A 15,275-nucleotide genomic window follows, 5' to 3' on the forward strand; every position below is an offset into this window, starting at 1 on the left:
ATTTGTGTGGGTTCTCATGTACCTCATGTTGCGACCAGAAGCATGGAAAGAATTAAATTCAAGGACCAAGTATCACTTGTACTACTCTGGAGCAGATTCTGTAATGATGGTCTTGGAACAGTGTATGAAAATGAACAATTTCTACTGGGTTTCAGGGTTTCAGTTGAGACCCAAAAGCCAAGAACCAAATAGCAGGCAAGTACTCCCACATTTTTAACTGAACCAGAAGGTTATTTATGCAGAACTTGCAAAGGAGACTTTTAAGCCCAATTTTAAGAACCTGTCACTTAAAAAGTTAGCGGTCAAAGGCTGTGGAGTGGAACAGAATTGGTGATATGTTATAAATCCCACCACCATATGTCCACTTCAAACACTGAAAAAGCTTTAAGGAGAATGGATATTTCAAAGCATAGAAAGCGAATGCTAATCCTTGATTGACACAACAATTAATGTTTGATATGCGTCTCAGTATATTCTGTTCCAAAAGCATGCTTGTAGGAAGTTTCAGATGATTATTAGAGAACAGTTTGTGCCATTTAGGCTTCTTTAAGACATTTGTTAAATAAAGTAAAATGAATGTATCAGTCCTGAATTAGCAGAGTATAGAGAAGTGCTGGCTGCCCTTCCCTGGGAAGGGCAAGATTTGGTAAATGTTTCCTAAAAACCAAAATAAGAAATTTGGAAGAAAGACCTAACTGAAAATGGTTTTCAACTCCTGTCCAAAAAGAATGCATTAAAGGAATAGAGTAATCACAACAGAAGGGATGAATTTTCAAGTTTCCAGGGACAAAGGAAGAAACATTATGTATCTAACTAGAAAATAATGCTGAGAACAGCTACAAAGTCCCAATAGTTCTTCTGAGAAACGCATCTTTGGGTCTCATTAGGTCACTGATGCTGTGATAACAAATAACACTTTAGTTTTAATAGTTCAGAGTCACAAAGATTAATTTCTTGCTCATGAAATGTTGTGGGTCCGTGGTGGGGACAGGCTAGTGCCGGCTCATCTCACTACAGTTTCAGAGATTGATACTAACAAAAGAGTCACCATATCTAAAGCTACTGACGGCCATGGCACAGTGAAGGAAGATCCCTGGATACTCTCATCCTAGCCCAGCAGTCACTCTGCTCAACATTCATGGGTCAGATCTGGTCACATGGTCTCACATGAGCCACTTTTTGTGGTCAGGGAATTTGATTGTACCATGTGTTCTAAATATTCACAGCCCAAAACATCTAATATTCCCATCTTCCACACCTCCCAGGTTATATTTAAATCAACTGAGGCGCACTTTATCTTCCCCCGTCTCCTCTGAGATCCAGTGCTAGCGCAGCCTTGGGAAGAAAGCATGGCAGTCAGCTGGAAACACCAGCAAGGTCTACCAGCTTCCCATTTTCCCAACACAAGCGACCAGGATAAAGACGGCTGAGTCTAAGGCAGGGAAAATATTACTGTAATTGAATTAAGGAATTCGTTATTAAAAGAGTGAGTCACATTTCCATGCGATTCACATGATTAACAGTGGTTGCAGAGTATTTTATTTTCCATAATAACAAGTACATAATTTGAGACCTGAGATTTTATTTATGGACAATAACAACAAAAAATATTGAGCACTATTAGGCAGCTTTGACTAGTAATAGACGAGGTAAAGGGGAAAAAACCCAGCTTGCCTAAATGAGAAGCAATCTGTGCTATGTGAATATTATGTGTCAATTAACAGCAAAGTCAAATGCAAAGTAATTGAGAAAAGAAGAAAAAATTCAAAGTGAATTAAAATAAAACAAAAGTATCAGGTTGTTTTTTTAAAATTCAGAGAAAATAGTACACATAACCAAGGGAATCTCAGAAACATTAAGATAAAAAGCTATTACTGAAATAGGAAAAAAAGAAGTTTTAAAATCAGACTAAAGTGGCTGTAGTTATTTATTTTTTTTTTCAGATACATGAAACCAAAATTAAACATAAAAATGCTGTGAGAATCTGACTTAAGTCAAAAACAGCTAGGAAAATGCTCCATCACAGAAAAATAAATGGCAGAAAATCTGATTAGACTCTGTAACATTGGCCAAATAGAAATGCAGGGCAGAGATGAAAAATATAATTCATTTCCAACAAACTAGATTTAGGCACAGAACGATAACCCCTTATACTATCAAAACATATTAATAGTGGATCTCCCAAAAGCAAACTACCAGTAAATCAGCAACTATCTGGTCTCTGAATTTTTTCCTGTCAGTGATACAGTATCAAAGAATAAAACAAAACACGAGTGCTTAGAAAGGCCAATCTTTAAAAATAATAACTACAGATCTGATCATTTTATATAAATTGGTTATAACTTGAAGAGAGGGTAAAAACATACACAGAACTAAAGAGATGCTCAACAACCTTCACACTATGTATAAACAATTACATGAAAGTTACCTATTACCAGTTCTTTAAACACATGGTAATGTACTTTGTACTTGGCTTAACACTGTCAACCTGGCTTATAACCTACAAAGTAAATCTATATTATAGAAAAAAAAAAATTAGGAAACTGTTTCAAAAAGCCAAGAAAGTATAAAAAAAGAAATGAGTGTCTTAGTTACTTCTCTTACTGCTGAGACAAAATACTAAACACCCAACCTTAATCAAGAAAAGGCTTTTTTGGCTCCTAGTTTGAGAGGTATCAGTTCATAGCTGGTTCCATGGCAGTGTGACATGGCAGACAGGAATCACAGTGGAGAAATAGTCCATGGCAAGCAGACAGACCAGGACACATTTGCTCTCTTTCTGTCCCTTGTATTTTATGCAGGCTATTTGTCCCAGGGCAAGTGTAGCACTCTCATCCTTAATCCTAGCCAGAACTACGTCAAACCAGTCAGTGGACTGATTTAATAATCATATAGCCTTGTTCCCAGCATCACACACTCTAGATCCTCATGACTGCATGAGGCTTGGGCGGTATATCCAGACCCAAACCGTAACAGGTAATATTATGTTTCCTGATTTTTCTTCCCTTTCTGTATAAATTTTCCATTTAGTTTCTAAAAAGTGACACAAAGCATTCTATCAGTGATTTATAATTACATATAAATTGGGATTGACTTCACTTAGGAGAGTACTACGTACACAAGCTTACGTTATACCTGTAACAGACTATCATCATAAAGTTCATGTAAGTTATGCAAGGCAGAAAAGCATGACTATCCCTATCTTATGTATTCAGAAACTAACACTTTTGAGAGATTAAGACATTGTTCAGTTTCGATAAATAGTAAATTAATGGCAGAGTCAGGATATAAAGTCAAATCTTTAAATTTTGAATCACCTTTGTTACCAAATGGGAATAACATTACTGTGGTTTTGGATGTAATTTAAAGCTTTCTAAAATACCACATTTCAATTCATTCCAAAAATTTTCAATAACTATGTCAAAAATTATAAAACATGATAAATAAGGCAGAATTTTTATCCACAGGATAATATGATTCAAAAATATAAACAGGTCACTGCAAAATAATACATTGAAAAGGATACACATATATCCATATGTATCTTATAAAATAGAGATTGAATTTGTTCAGGGCTTCTGCAATGAATTATTGAGAATATGATTGTTGAGAAAACTACTAAGGTAGTTTTTAAAGAATAAATGCATTTCCACAGATGATCAGTAAAAGGCTATTTCACTTGGAGAGATCCCAATGTGCCAAGTAATGAAGACATACAAAGGAGGTGGTTTTAGTAATAAGTAATGGAATATTCTGCTTTTAAATGCTTCTAACATTGAAAAACTAAGTGTGACTTGCTAATTCATTACCTGAGTCATCTTTTATTGGCAATTAAAACAGCTGATGTATCCACATTCTTCCTTATTCCCAAAGAAGAGCTATAAGGAAAGGCAGATGAATATCCCCCTCAAAAGACATAGAACTCTTGTATATTTTTCTACTACTACCTCTGACAAAAAACCTGATTATTATCCATATTCTACAGCTGTAATTTGAAATCACTGACTTCTGTGGATTCAGACTCCCTCCCAGGGCTTTAACAGAATGATTCAACCTTCTTTTATTCAGGTGGTAGTAATATTTTTAGTTTATGTTTTCTAATCACTCTGTAAAATCTACAGCAGGAGCTCTAAAGAATGCATGAACAGGAACAAGAGTTCTAGACCCAAAAGAAAAGTCATCCAATCTATCCTTTAGTAGATACCAAGATTTTGTTAGGCTACATGAGCACCTACAAATAACAATATAGTATTAATTTCATTTTGCAATTATTTCATCAATATGGTTCATACATATTCTAAGTATAGTTAACAAAATGCATGTTTTTATTATAGTGACTACAGTTTCTCTGCCAAAGATACATTTTTGTTGAAAGTTTATATAGTATAGTATCTTATGAAAAGAAACTAGAACATAGAACCAGCCATATATGCAAATGCTTCCTGCTTAATATCAGCATCTATGAAAAGAACATCTCTAGCTCAGCGGCATAAGCGCCTGCCTTGCAAGCATGTGGTCGTGAGTTCGATCCCTGGTACCGGTAAAAATACAAAAATACAAAAAAAAAAAAAAAAAAAAAAAGAATGCTCTATGATGCTCTCCACTGATTGCAATCAAAATATTCTTGAAAAAAATGGCAGTAGACAACCACCAAATTTATTTAGGAAGAATGACGTTATATGGAACCAATTAAAAATTAAAATAATGTACAGAAAAACAAGGTCAGCTGCTGGAAGCTTCAGTATGCAGTAATATACAATGTCTTAGAGTAGATATTTTGGAGATGATGTTGGGACTAGAAGTTAAAGTCCTTCATTAAAAAAAATGCAAACAGCACCATCACTGACTTACATGTGTCCTGTGATCCATCTCTCTTATAATCACAAACCATTTCTTTTAGGGAGCTTAGGGGTGAGACAGTCTCAATGTATAGTCCAAGCTGACTTTAAACTCACTATGTAAATAGTCCTGCATGGCCTCAAACTTGCATCATCTTGTCTTAGCCTCCACAGAGCCAGATTTACGGAATTACAGGTACAAACCACATGTCCAGCAAGTCACATCAAATGCAGTTACCCCAAATTTGACACAAGAATAAATTCTTCATTGGTCACTACTGGAAATTTAATCATACCAACGACAAATCCCTTTGTGACTACTGAAGACTGTGAGGTCACAGGAAGCACGGCCAATGCAGAGCACAGCATGGTTGTGGAAACACTCCATTTGACATCAGTTTTTCCAAGTCTCTTCTGGTCCACAGCCACAAATCTTCCTTTCCACTCACTCCACATTACTGTTCACCTCTTTAATTTCCTTTCAAACATTACATCCTACTTTATGAAAACCTTAGGTGAAAGGGAGCCCCAGAAAACTCCTTTAACAGGTATGACTAACAACTACTATGACTGTTTAAACGTCTTTAAAAATTACAGTACAAGATACCTTGTAATTAATCTTACTAAAAATAATCCCCTTCACTTTGAATGCACTTTCACTGCACTGTCATAGCTCTCAATGCCCTAAAATGACTAAAAATGAAAAAGAGTACCTTTCATGATCATTTTGACTTTGTGAAAATCCAAAAGACACAAAATGACAAATCTTTTCACTTATTTTAGGTGAATAAAATTATTTTTAGTAAAGTTATAGATTTGTACAACCATAGCATTATCCAATTATAGAATAATCCCATCATCCCAAAAGAGTCTTAATATTTGTCATTACTCACCATCTTCACTTTTAGTTCCAGGCAAAATCAAATGACTCTCAAAATCTACAGATTTGTATTTCTGTACATTTCATTTACTAGAGGCATAGAATCTACTGTCTTTTGTTTCTGAATTTTTCATATAGCATAATATTTTTAAGATTTATCTAGATCTTAGCATGTATCAGTATTTCATTTCTTGTTATTGCTGAATGCTATTCCATAGTACAAATATACCTGTTTCACAGTACAATAGCTAATTTAATGTGGAAAGGTTTTAACTAAAAATATTATTTCTTTGAGAGATACAGATGATTCAAATTTCCTATTTCTCTTAATGAGTATATAATGTTATCTTTGTAGATTCATGACAGCATTTCTAGTGATAAATTTCCCAAAAGAGGAACTTAAAGCTAATTACTACAAACATTTAAAATTTCATAATGAAATAATTATTTAAATTGCACTCTATATGGGCTTAACTAGCTTACAGTAACACCAAACATGTCCACATGTGTGTAATCACACTTTCTAGCTCTCTAACCAACATAGGAAATCTATCAATGTTTTCATCCTTGTCCCAACTCACATCAAAGAATGTCTCACTACTGTTTTAATTTGCATTTCTGTGAAGTTATGCATTTATTTTTCATTCATATTACATTAAATATCATCCAATGACCTCTCCTCTTATGAACCGTTCTCAACTTATTCAAACTTACTCCAAAGTAAATTGCCCGGTGATACAACTTTTATGCTGTCATTTCACAGGTCCTTCTAGAACAGATACTTAACAAGTAGTTCTTGACTGACCTGGTAGTCTATTCTGTTTTTCTTAGCTTAACAATTTTTGCCACTGCTGCCCAAGAAGATCACAAGATTCCCAAGAATGAAACCCAGTTCATATGCACCATTATATTCCATCAAACAGAAAACTATTTTAACATTAATAAATGTTCATGTGTTAACTGATGTGAATTTAACTAGGACAAAAGCTTGGATTTTAAAGTTACCTGCAAGTGAGACTTCCTAAAAAGAAATGACTACAATCTATAATCACATGCTTCACCAACATGTGACAAGCCATATTCTCAAAAGGAATGTGTTTTTTTCTTATACATGATATGTGTGTATGCCTGTGTGTACAGAATTTATAAAGTGCAGCATATACAGAATACATACAAATATAACATATAAATATATAAAGCATAGCGTAGTGTGTTTGTGTGTATGTAGGTGTGTGGGTGAGTGTGCTTACATATGGGCACCCAAGCGCACTAAAATCCAGCAAAAATTGTTGGGAAGCTAAAGGTACTTCCTTTCAGAAATGAAACCCACCATTTTAAAATCAGCGTTTATCACAAAGAACTGCTGTGGACTCTTCGGGTACATCAGGAGCTGTTGGCTTTATGCTAATTATTTTTCTTCATGCTGGCTACAATATAGGTCTCTCACAGCTAACCACAGTTACACTGCAACAGGACGAGGCTGTATGAAGTCACAAAATCCTCTTAAACAGTCCAGTTTAGAATTCATTTCAAAAACTCCTCAGAGCTACATCTAGATGCTGAAATGTGCTAGAACCTGAGATTTCTGCATGTATTTGTTATGATAAAATCTGGTATGAGTCTGTAAAGATAACAATTCTCTGTATAAACAATTTGGTATTACTTTCTGTATACCTTCAACAACCACAGAACATCAATTAATTTGCTAGCTTGGTTCTTAGCACTGCAGTTAGTCTTACTTGTTTTATAGAGAAAAATGAATGCTCATTGAGAATGCCACTAAAACTCTAGAGAAGAAAATGGCATTAAAGAGAATGATATTACACTGTTATCCATAAAGATGAGGCAGTTTTAATATAAACTAGTAAATACATTAAGTAAAGCAAAAACTTTATGCTAGTTTCAAATACTATGAAGTCCTTATATTATCAAAAGAGCACATAATTATTTCAATGGGCTTTTAAATTTTTAATCAAATCAATGAGTCATTTACCATCTAATACTTTCTTAATAATTCACTTGATGAACTTAAAGCATGACTAATATTACTGGCATTAAGGCCACTAAAATAGAATTGGACAAATAGACTATTAGTATTCCTAGGTAAATTTTACTATAAAAATCGGGGTATTTTGAGGCCTGGGATATACCTCAGCGGCATAGCACTTGCCTGGCAAGTGCAAGATTGTGAGTTCAATCTTTGGTATCAAATAAATAAATTAATAATTTAAATATTAGGGGCTGGGGGTTTAGCTCAGTGGCATAAGCACCTGCCTTGCAAGCAGGCGGTCGTGAGTTTGATCCCCGGTACCGATAAAAATGAAAAAGACAAATAATAATAATAATAATTTAGATATTAGATTTGTGTTCAACTTCACAGATTAAACAAGTGAACCAATCTTGCACAAGCTAAAGATTTTTTTTTTTTTTTTTAAATCGGTACCAGGGATCAAACTCACGACCGCCTGCTTGCAAGGCAGGTGCTTATGCCGCTGAGCTAAATCCCAAGCCCCTAGCTAAAGATTTTTAAAGTGCCCACAGAAATTGGATAATTTGCCAGGTGCAGTGGCACACTTGTATAATCCCAGCCCTTTGGGAATCTAAGGCAGGCGGATTCTAAATCCAAGCCCATTTTAGGCAATTTACAGATCTAGCAAGATATTGTTTTAAAATCAGGAGAGAAAGGTTGGTGACTATCTCAGTGTGGATTTCCTATATGGATCCACAGTACCAAAGAGAGACAGACAGACACAGAGACAGAGCAAAGAGAGGAGAGAGAAGAGAAAGGAAAAGAGATGGGGAAAAAAGACAAAAGAAAGAAACTTGGTAACTTACCTTCCTGACTTTAATGAAAGTAATGATAATCATTACAATACCGATAGGAAGTACAAAATCTTATACAAATCTTATACAATGATTATACAAAATGTATAATCATTAAGAGTGGGAACTCCGCTAAAACTTTATTATTAAAAAACTTTCCCTTGGCTCTGTTCTTCCCTTGGTCTTCTCTGTCATCACAACTCTTCTGGACAAGCTCAAATGTTCAACTTTTATACTGTATACATTAAATATTATGAAATTTCCACAAATCAAAATTTTTTGTCATATTAATTCAGAAAAATCATCACCAATACATACATATTAATTTAAATTTCATTTTATGACATTTATTAATAGTTTATTCAGAAAAAAATCACCCCTTATCAAAGACATATCAAAATCTAATCCAACATCAAACTCACATGCAGTTTTACAAGTGTTCTTTAAATGTATTTCATTTCTCGTATCAAATGTTACAATCCCTGACAATTACATGGCCAGGTAAAGGGTTTTTTTTTTTTTTTTTTTTTTTTGTCTTTTTCCTTTTTATCGGTACCGGGGATCGAACTCACGACTGCCTGCTTGCAAGGCAGTAGCTTATGCCACTGAGCTAAATCCCCAGCCCCGGTAAAGGGGTTTTTTATTTCCTTTTTCTAAAATTAAAATTAGGCATGATCAAATATTAAACATAGAGATGGAGCAGGTAAATATAACTTCTCCCAGTACATAGAAAAGATCACTGAGCCTCAGGAAGATGAGAGCTTTAGAAAAGTGGCACTGGTAATCATAAGTGGAATTTATATTTTCTAATGTTAAACCCAATGGTTTTACTATTTCGTTCATTCTGTTTTTTGAGCACTGAGTCAGTCTTTCTTGGCATATTTTTTCCTCAGTACTAGAGACTGAATCCAAGATTTCTCATCAGATACATAAGATAGATTTCTCTAATCAGGTAGATGTATGGGCACATAGAATTTTTTTTTTTTTTTTTTTTTTTTTTGAGACAGGGTCTCACTATATTTCCCAGACCAGACTCAGTCTTGCAACCTTTCCATCTCATCCTTCCTCAGGACTGAGATTACTGGCATTTGCCATCAGGTTAGGATTTCTTAGGAGATATTTGAAACCAAGATTTTCTGTCTGGGGACATTTAGGAACCATTTAGTGATTGTACCCATTCAGTGACACCACACCAAATAAAAGGAAAGAACAAAGTAAAAGAAAGAAAACAGGACAGCATTTACCAAAGGCTTTGATAGACTTTATGTTTCCTAACTGGAGTTATCATTTCTAAAATATATACACTTAGGAATGTGACTTAACTATTTGTTAATTATCATACTTGACTACACTAAGCAGTATGCATATTGAAAAAAAATATTAACTGCATAAGTCTCTCAAAATAGAAATGTGCCACATTCCTAGGCAGCTCATCCATCTCCAGTGCCTAACTGTCCATCCTTCCATATCTCCCAGCAAAGCCAGTAGAGTTGCAGCCAGAGAGAAAAAGCACCCACACGTAAGAGGTAACAATTAGTTGATGACTGAGACGCCCTGAACAACCAAAAACACAGCCTAGTGGAGTGTTTTTCATATAAAATTGAAAAATAAATGTGACCATTTATCTGGTTTAAAAATATAGGCTGACAGCTATACTGTAACAGTAAATTAGCATGGGTCTCATTCTAAAGGAAATATTTTAAAGAAGGAAAAATAGAAGATATTTTAAAGAGATAACAAAAATGATGCCCAAAAGAATAAATTAGGAACATGCAGTCAGGCAGGTAAGCTTGACACCTAGAATTCAACCAGCCTCTTCTATTTCTTTTATTTCCCTATCAATTCTCTTTTACAGCTCAATTCATTTGCTTTCAGGAAAAAATAGTATTTCATGCTTAGTTTTTTAAAGTTCTTAATACCAAAGAATGTGGCCTGGTTTAAATCTCATCAAAATTATAAAAGGAGTACCCAGAGGTTGGTTGACAACTGGAAAAGAAGGAAATGTTCATGTGAAATCAAAAAATTGATTTTTTTTTTTCAATCCAGCATGCTGCCTTATGGATAAAAAGCAACCAAATTGAAGAATCAGTAACTGACAAGCCTGTTTGCATATAGTGACCTCCTCTCCTTGTACTACAGGAAAACATTTCCACCTAGAGTCCTTTCACTGAATATCTGAAGACCAAATAAAATCACCATAATGACTACCACAGCCAGACAATAATCAGTTTTTAATTGAAGCATCAAGCCAACTAATTTGTGACAGTTTCCTATTACTTCTTATTTTTGATATGAAGCTTCACAGAGCTCAAATTTAGATCCACAGCATTCCTAGAAATACACTTCAAAGTTTGATTTATTTTAAAATTACATTTATTAGAGAAAAGAAAGTCTTTAGAGATGGAGTCCTAAAACTGAACTTGAAATTACAAACCAGTATCCCTAGTTTGGCTCAATTAAATGTCAAGAAACACAGTATCACTTAAGCATGATATCCACAGATTCTGAATACTAGCAGGTCTCCCTTGTGTATCAGAGGTGTGTTTCACAGACAATAGAGTGTATACCATCTATTTTGCCCTGGTTAACTCTATTCAACAAATAAGTCATTGGTATCTATATAGATTTCGATAAGTAACTATCATTTTTCTCACCATGAAGTTTCTAAAACAATATATTTTAAGAACTAACCATCCTCTGAGGGACTTCAGCAAGATACAGATTTTTGCTTTCCCACAGAGCTCTGTCCAGTATAATGCTTAATGAATAACTTCTATAAATCTTTTCCGAGTTGATGTTATGCTGTTCTGGAGTTCAAAACATCAGTAAGTTGCCCTGCTTCTGTTTCTACTAAATTAAAATTGTTATATAAAATCTGAACTTACATATTTATGTTAATAGATAAGTAAGAAATGCCCTCCACATAAATAAAACTAACTCATCCATTCAATTTAAATTTTTAAGGTGTAAGGACCTGACAGTATCTCGCACCAAATATTATTCATTTTCAACAGGAAGTAATTTTTCCTCACACTGTATTCCAGCTGTATTGGAAGTGAAACACACTAGTAGGTGATGTCAGAAGGATGAAAAACATCTCTTTCTTTTTAAAATGTTAAAAATCGCTTCCCATTTAAAAAAAAATGTATTTCACTCTTTCAGCATGTGGGCCAGTATTTCACAACTGCTGAATGTTGGCTTTTATTCAGTATCCCTAGAATATTCCATGAACCCTGTATTTTTGGTCATCCTTGAGTATTATTTTGCAAGACGTCTAATATTAGTCGTGTTTAATTATCATCTTTATAGGATCCTAAAATTGCATTACAAAGTGTAAAATGACCACATATGACACATAGTATTCTCAAACGCAGCACAACCTACTTTAAAAAAGCACACATATTGCTGGCTGTCTGACACACCAAGTAATCACAGAAATACACACAATGTCCACTTTTTTCTTCTTAGATAAAACAAATATTGTCAGTGACCACCATGCAGAGATGGGATGTATCAGCTGGAGCAGTATTTAGCACAGATGAAATTTACTAGTGGCTGGAGCAAAGTGAATTGTGTCAGGAACTGTAAAATGTGAAAGGAATCTTGACTTCATTAATCTGAATTTAAGGCCATTTCCTAGCCTTAATCCTCTTCGCCCACCCCCCAACCCTGAATCTACAATATTAACTAGGTCCTCCTTTCTCCCTGAGTTCCAGCCATCACTTCCTTCTCATCCTTCTCTCCCTCACCGTTCATCTCTCCAAGTCTTGCAGTAGCTCTGCTCTCCTCACAGAGCCAAGTCCTTGGGTAAAGAAATCCGTGAAATGCTGAATGGGGAGACTTCCCCAGCAGGTGAAAAGGAAAAGGGAAGAAAACGAGGGTGTGGTGCTCTCTCTTTCCCTTTTTTTTTCCCCCCCTCCACCACACCCCGTCCCTGGAGTCTTACACTTGGGCCCACTGCAGCTCAAAGGGGACACAGTAGGTCCCCTTGCTCAGCTCGGAGTAACCCAGACCAAACCAGCCACCTGGTGCGCTCAGCAAGGGGAAAAAAAAAAAAAAAAAAAATCCCTCAGAGCAAGAAAATATTCAAGGAAGGCGGGCCACACAGGGAGTAGTTCGAACACAAGGCACCCGGAGCACCACAGAAGGAGGCTGAAAGGCACCTTTAGACACAGACCCTATCTATTTGCTCACACCCTCCACTTGCTGCCACCTGAGCGCCTAGCTGAGAATTTGCAGAGACCCGGGTGGGGTCAAGAGAGTAGAAGGGGACGTTACCTCCCGGGGCTGCCTTCAAGGCGCCGAAGAGAACCGCATCCCCGAAGTGGCTCCAGCTCTGGGCGCACCTTCCAGAGCTCGTCAGACTCGGACCCGCGTCCCCGCTGCGCGGTGCGCGTAAAGGCGGCCACTCACGTCCTCGGACCGAGCCGGGCTCCCTCCCCTACCGCGCCGGCTCCGCCACCCTGCGGGCGCGCTCGCTCCGGGTGCTCGCCCCTCCGCCTCTCGGGCCCCCACACCCACCGCTCCGCGCGCCCGCTGGGAGCCTCTAGCGGAGGCGAAGGGAACCGCAGCGACCCGAGGCGCCCGGGCTCCGACGCCGGCTGCAGGGCGCCGGCCAAGGCAGTGCGTGGGCTCCACGCGCCCCGCGGTCGGCGGACCGGATGCCGCCGCTGCCCCCGTGCCCACCTGCCTCGGACTCACCTGCTACCGTCCTAGCTGCTTTCCTGGTGCCCGCAGCTCTCTGTGGCAACGAGGGGGTGGGACTGCAGTGCCAACAAGAGGGAAAAAAATCTCAGAAGAAAGAAAAAGCCAAAAGCAACCTGGACAACGGAACGACCGGCCCGACTGGTATTTCCAACAGATGTCCAGAAGTGGAAGGAGCAGGCGCCCCCTCGGGCTTCTGGCTGCTCCAGGGGGCGCCAGCAGCGCCGCTCGTCTCCCACTGGCGCCCCGAGCCGGCTGGGCAACTGCGTGGAGACCCCCGGAGGGGAGCACCGTAACTTGGCTGAACCCCTAGGGATCCCCAGAATCGGCTTTTAAGTTATTCTTCTCGGGCGACTCAAGCTCTTACCTTGCGGCGCTGTTAATTCTCCTTCATGCCCTTAAAATCCAAAGCCGAGGCTGCGACACACGCGAGTCCGGGGCTTTTCCGCGACTTCTCCGTGGCGGTGCAGGCGCCCCTTTCTGAGGGAAGCAGAGGGGGACGGCTAGGGAGCCCTCGCGGGGAGCGGAGCCGGGGACCAGCTGCTGGGCTCGGAAGTCTCCCAGTGTCTGATCGGTAACTTGGCTGCCCCTCGGTCTCCTCGGAACCCCAGGAGCGCGTCAGTCGGCTCCCGGTGGGCAGCAGGAAAGACGCTCCAGTCTCTCTCACTCCGAAACGCCTTTCCTCGTTTTCTCCTCTTAATTGTAATATGTTCTTTGCTCTGGTTTGGTGGGGAGCGGGCAGAGAGGTACCGTGAGGAGGCCACTCCAAGGTGCGGTTCAGCACCGCGCTTCCGCGGGCAGCCGGGGCACCCGGGCGTCTGCACCGCGGAAACTTGGAGCTGAGGCAGCGGTAGCCGAACGCGGAGAGCGCCAGGTGAGCAGGCAGCCAGCCGGAGGCTACCAGGAGCGGGGATACCCGGCGGGCGGCGGGATGCTGGGTCCCGGCGGCCCCACTCTGCGCGCGGGCTGCGCGCACACACTCACCGCGCACACACACGCACACGCGCGCGCACAACAGCGCACGCGCGCCCAGCCCCGCTCAGTCGGCCCCAGGGCAGTGGTCAGTGGAAGAAGCTAAAAGGGGAGAGGGCCCCAGAACGTGGACGAACAGAAGACTCCAGCACTGCACACGAGTTAATGGGTTGGTGCTGTGTAGTTTCACCCTGCAAGCGCTCCGTTTTCTTTGGGTACTTCTCCTGTCTCTGCCCTGCTGCTTTTTCCTTGAAACCAGCTACTTCCCTAGAACCCTACGTGAGAACGCGGCTAAAAATGGACCTCTTCCCCTACTCACCCTCCGAAGCCACCTGACCGGTCCACGCAGGAGAAAGGACTAGGCTGCAGCGGTTGGGGGGGGGGGGATGCCGAAAGGCTCCCCGAGGTCCTTCGAATAGAGGAGCCTGCATATCATTTTCTGAACACAGTCCCTGCTAGCCCACCTTTTCCGCCCATCCCTTCAAGTAACATTTTTTTTTTTTTTTTTCCCAGAGAGCTTCTGAAGCTCCCTTAGATATTGGTAGAGATCTGCTTAGGGATTTGTGATGCCTAGTTTTTGCAAGTGGACTAACTTAGGATCTACGCTTATATTGTAAACTGGACGGTAGCAGGTGAACTACTCAACTGGAGAAAGGGGCGGGATTAAGAATCTAGATACCCAGCCCCCTCGCGGCCATTTCCAAGGTTTTGCACCGGAGATAAGAAGCTCCAGCCCCAACTTCTTACTCTTTCCTTGACAGCCTTCCTAGCAATACCAGGATGCTACATAGCTGGTGCACCCTACGTCGAAGACACTTCCTTCTAAGAAGCATTTCGGAACATCCACAGCTTCCTGAAAGGATCCTCCAAGTGGGAGTTTGTCTTACCCGGACTGAGGTGCAAGAAATATTCCTCCTCCACGGGAAGTAAACTTTGGGCAGTGTGTGTGTGTGTGTGTGTGTGTGTGTGTGTGTGTGTTTATGCGCGTGTGTGTTTATGCGCGTGTGTGTGCGCGCGCGTGTGTGCGTGCCATCATTCACCTTTGTGCTTGATAGAGA

General features: G+C 39.5%; 1 protein-coding gene across 34 annotated transcripts in view; it reads right to left on the reverse strand.

Moving 5' to 3' along the window:
- Positions 1-14,581, reverse strand: part of Lingo2 (leucine rich repeat and Ig domain containing 2) — a 1,124,971-nt gene extending 1,110,390 nt beyond the window's left edge. For 21 of the 34 annotated variants that reach the window (XM_063252360.1, XM_063252322.1, XM_063252329.1 and 18 more), the window contains exon 1: positions 12,820-12,989. The gene's annotated coding sequence lies outside the window, so the exon portion shown is untranslated. Of the gene's footprint in view, positions 1-12,819; positions 12,990-13,612 lie in introns of those variants that run through there. The other 13 variants (XM_063252389.1, XM_063252376.1, XM_063252386.1 and 10 more) reach the window with 3 other exon arrangements.
- Between the last annotated feature and the right edge of the window lie 694 nt (positions 14,582-15,275).

The sequence above is a fragment of the Cavia porcellus genome, unplaced genomic scaffold (assembly GCF_034190915.1).
Source record: "Cavia porcellus strain 051 isolate PalLab524CR breed Dunkin Hartley unplaced genomic scaffold, mCavPor4.1 scaffold_1, whole genome shotgun sequence".
Taxonomy (NCBI): domain Eukaryota; kingdom Metazoa; phylum Chordata; class Mammalia; order Rodentia; family Caviidae; genus Cavia; species Cavia porcellus.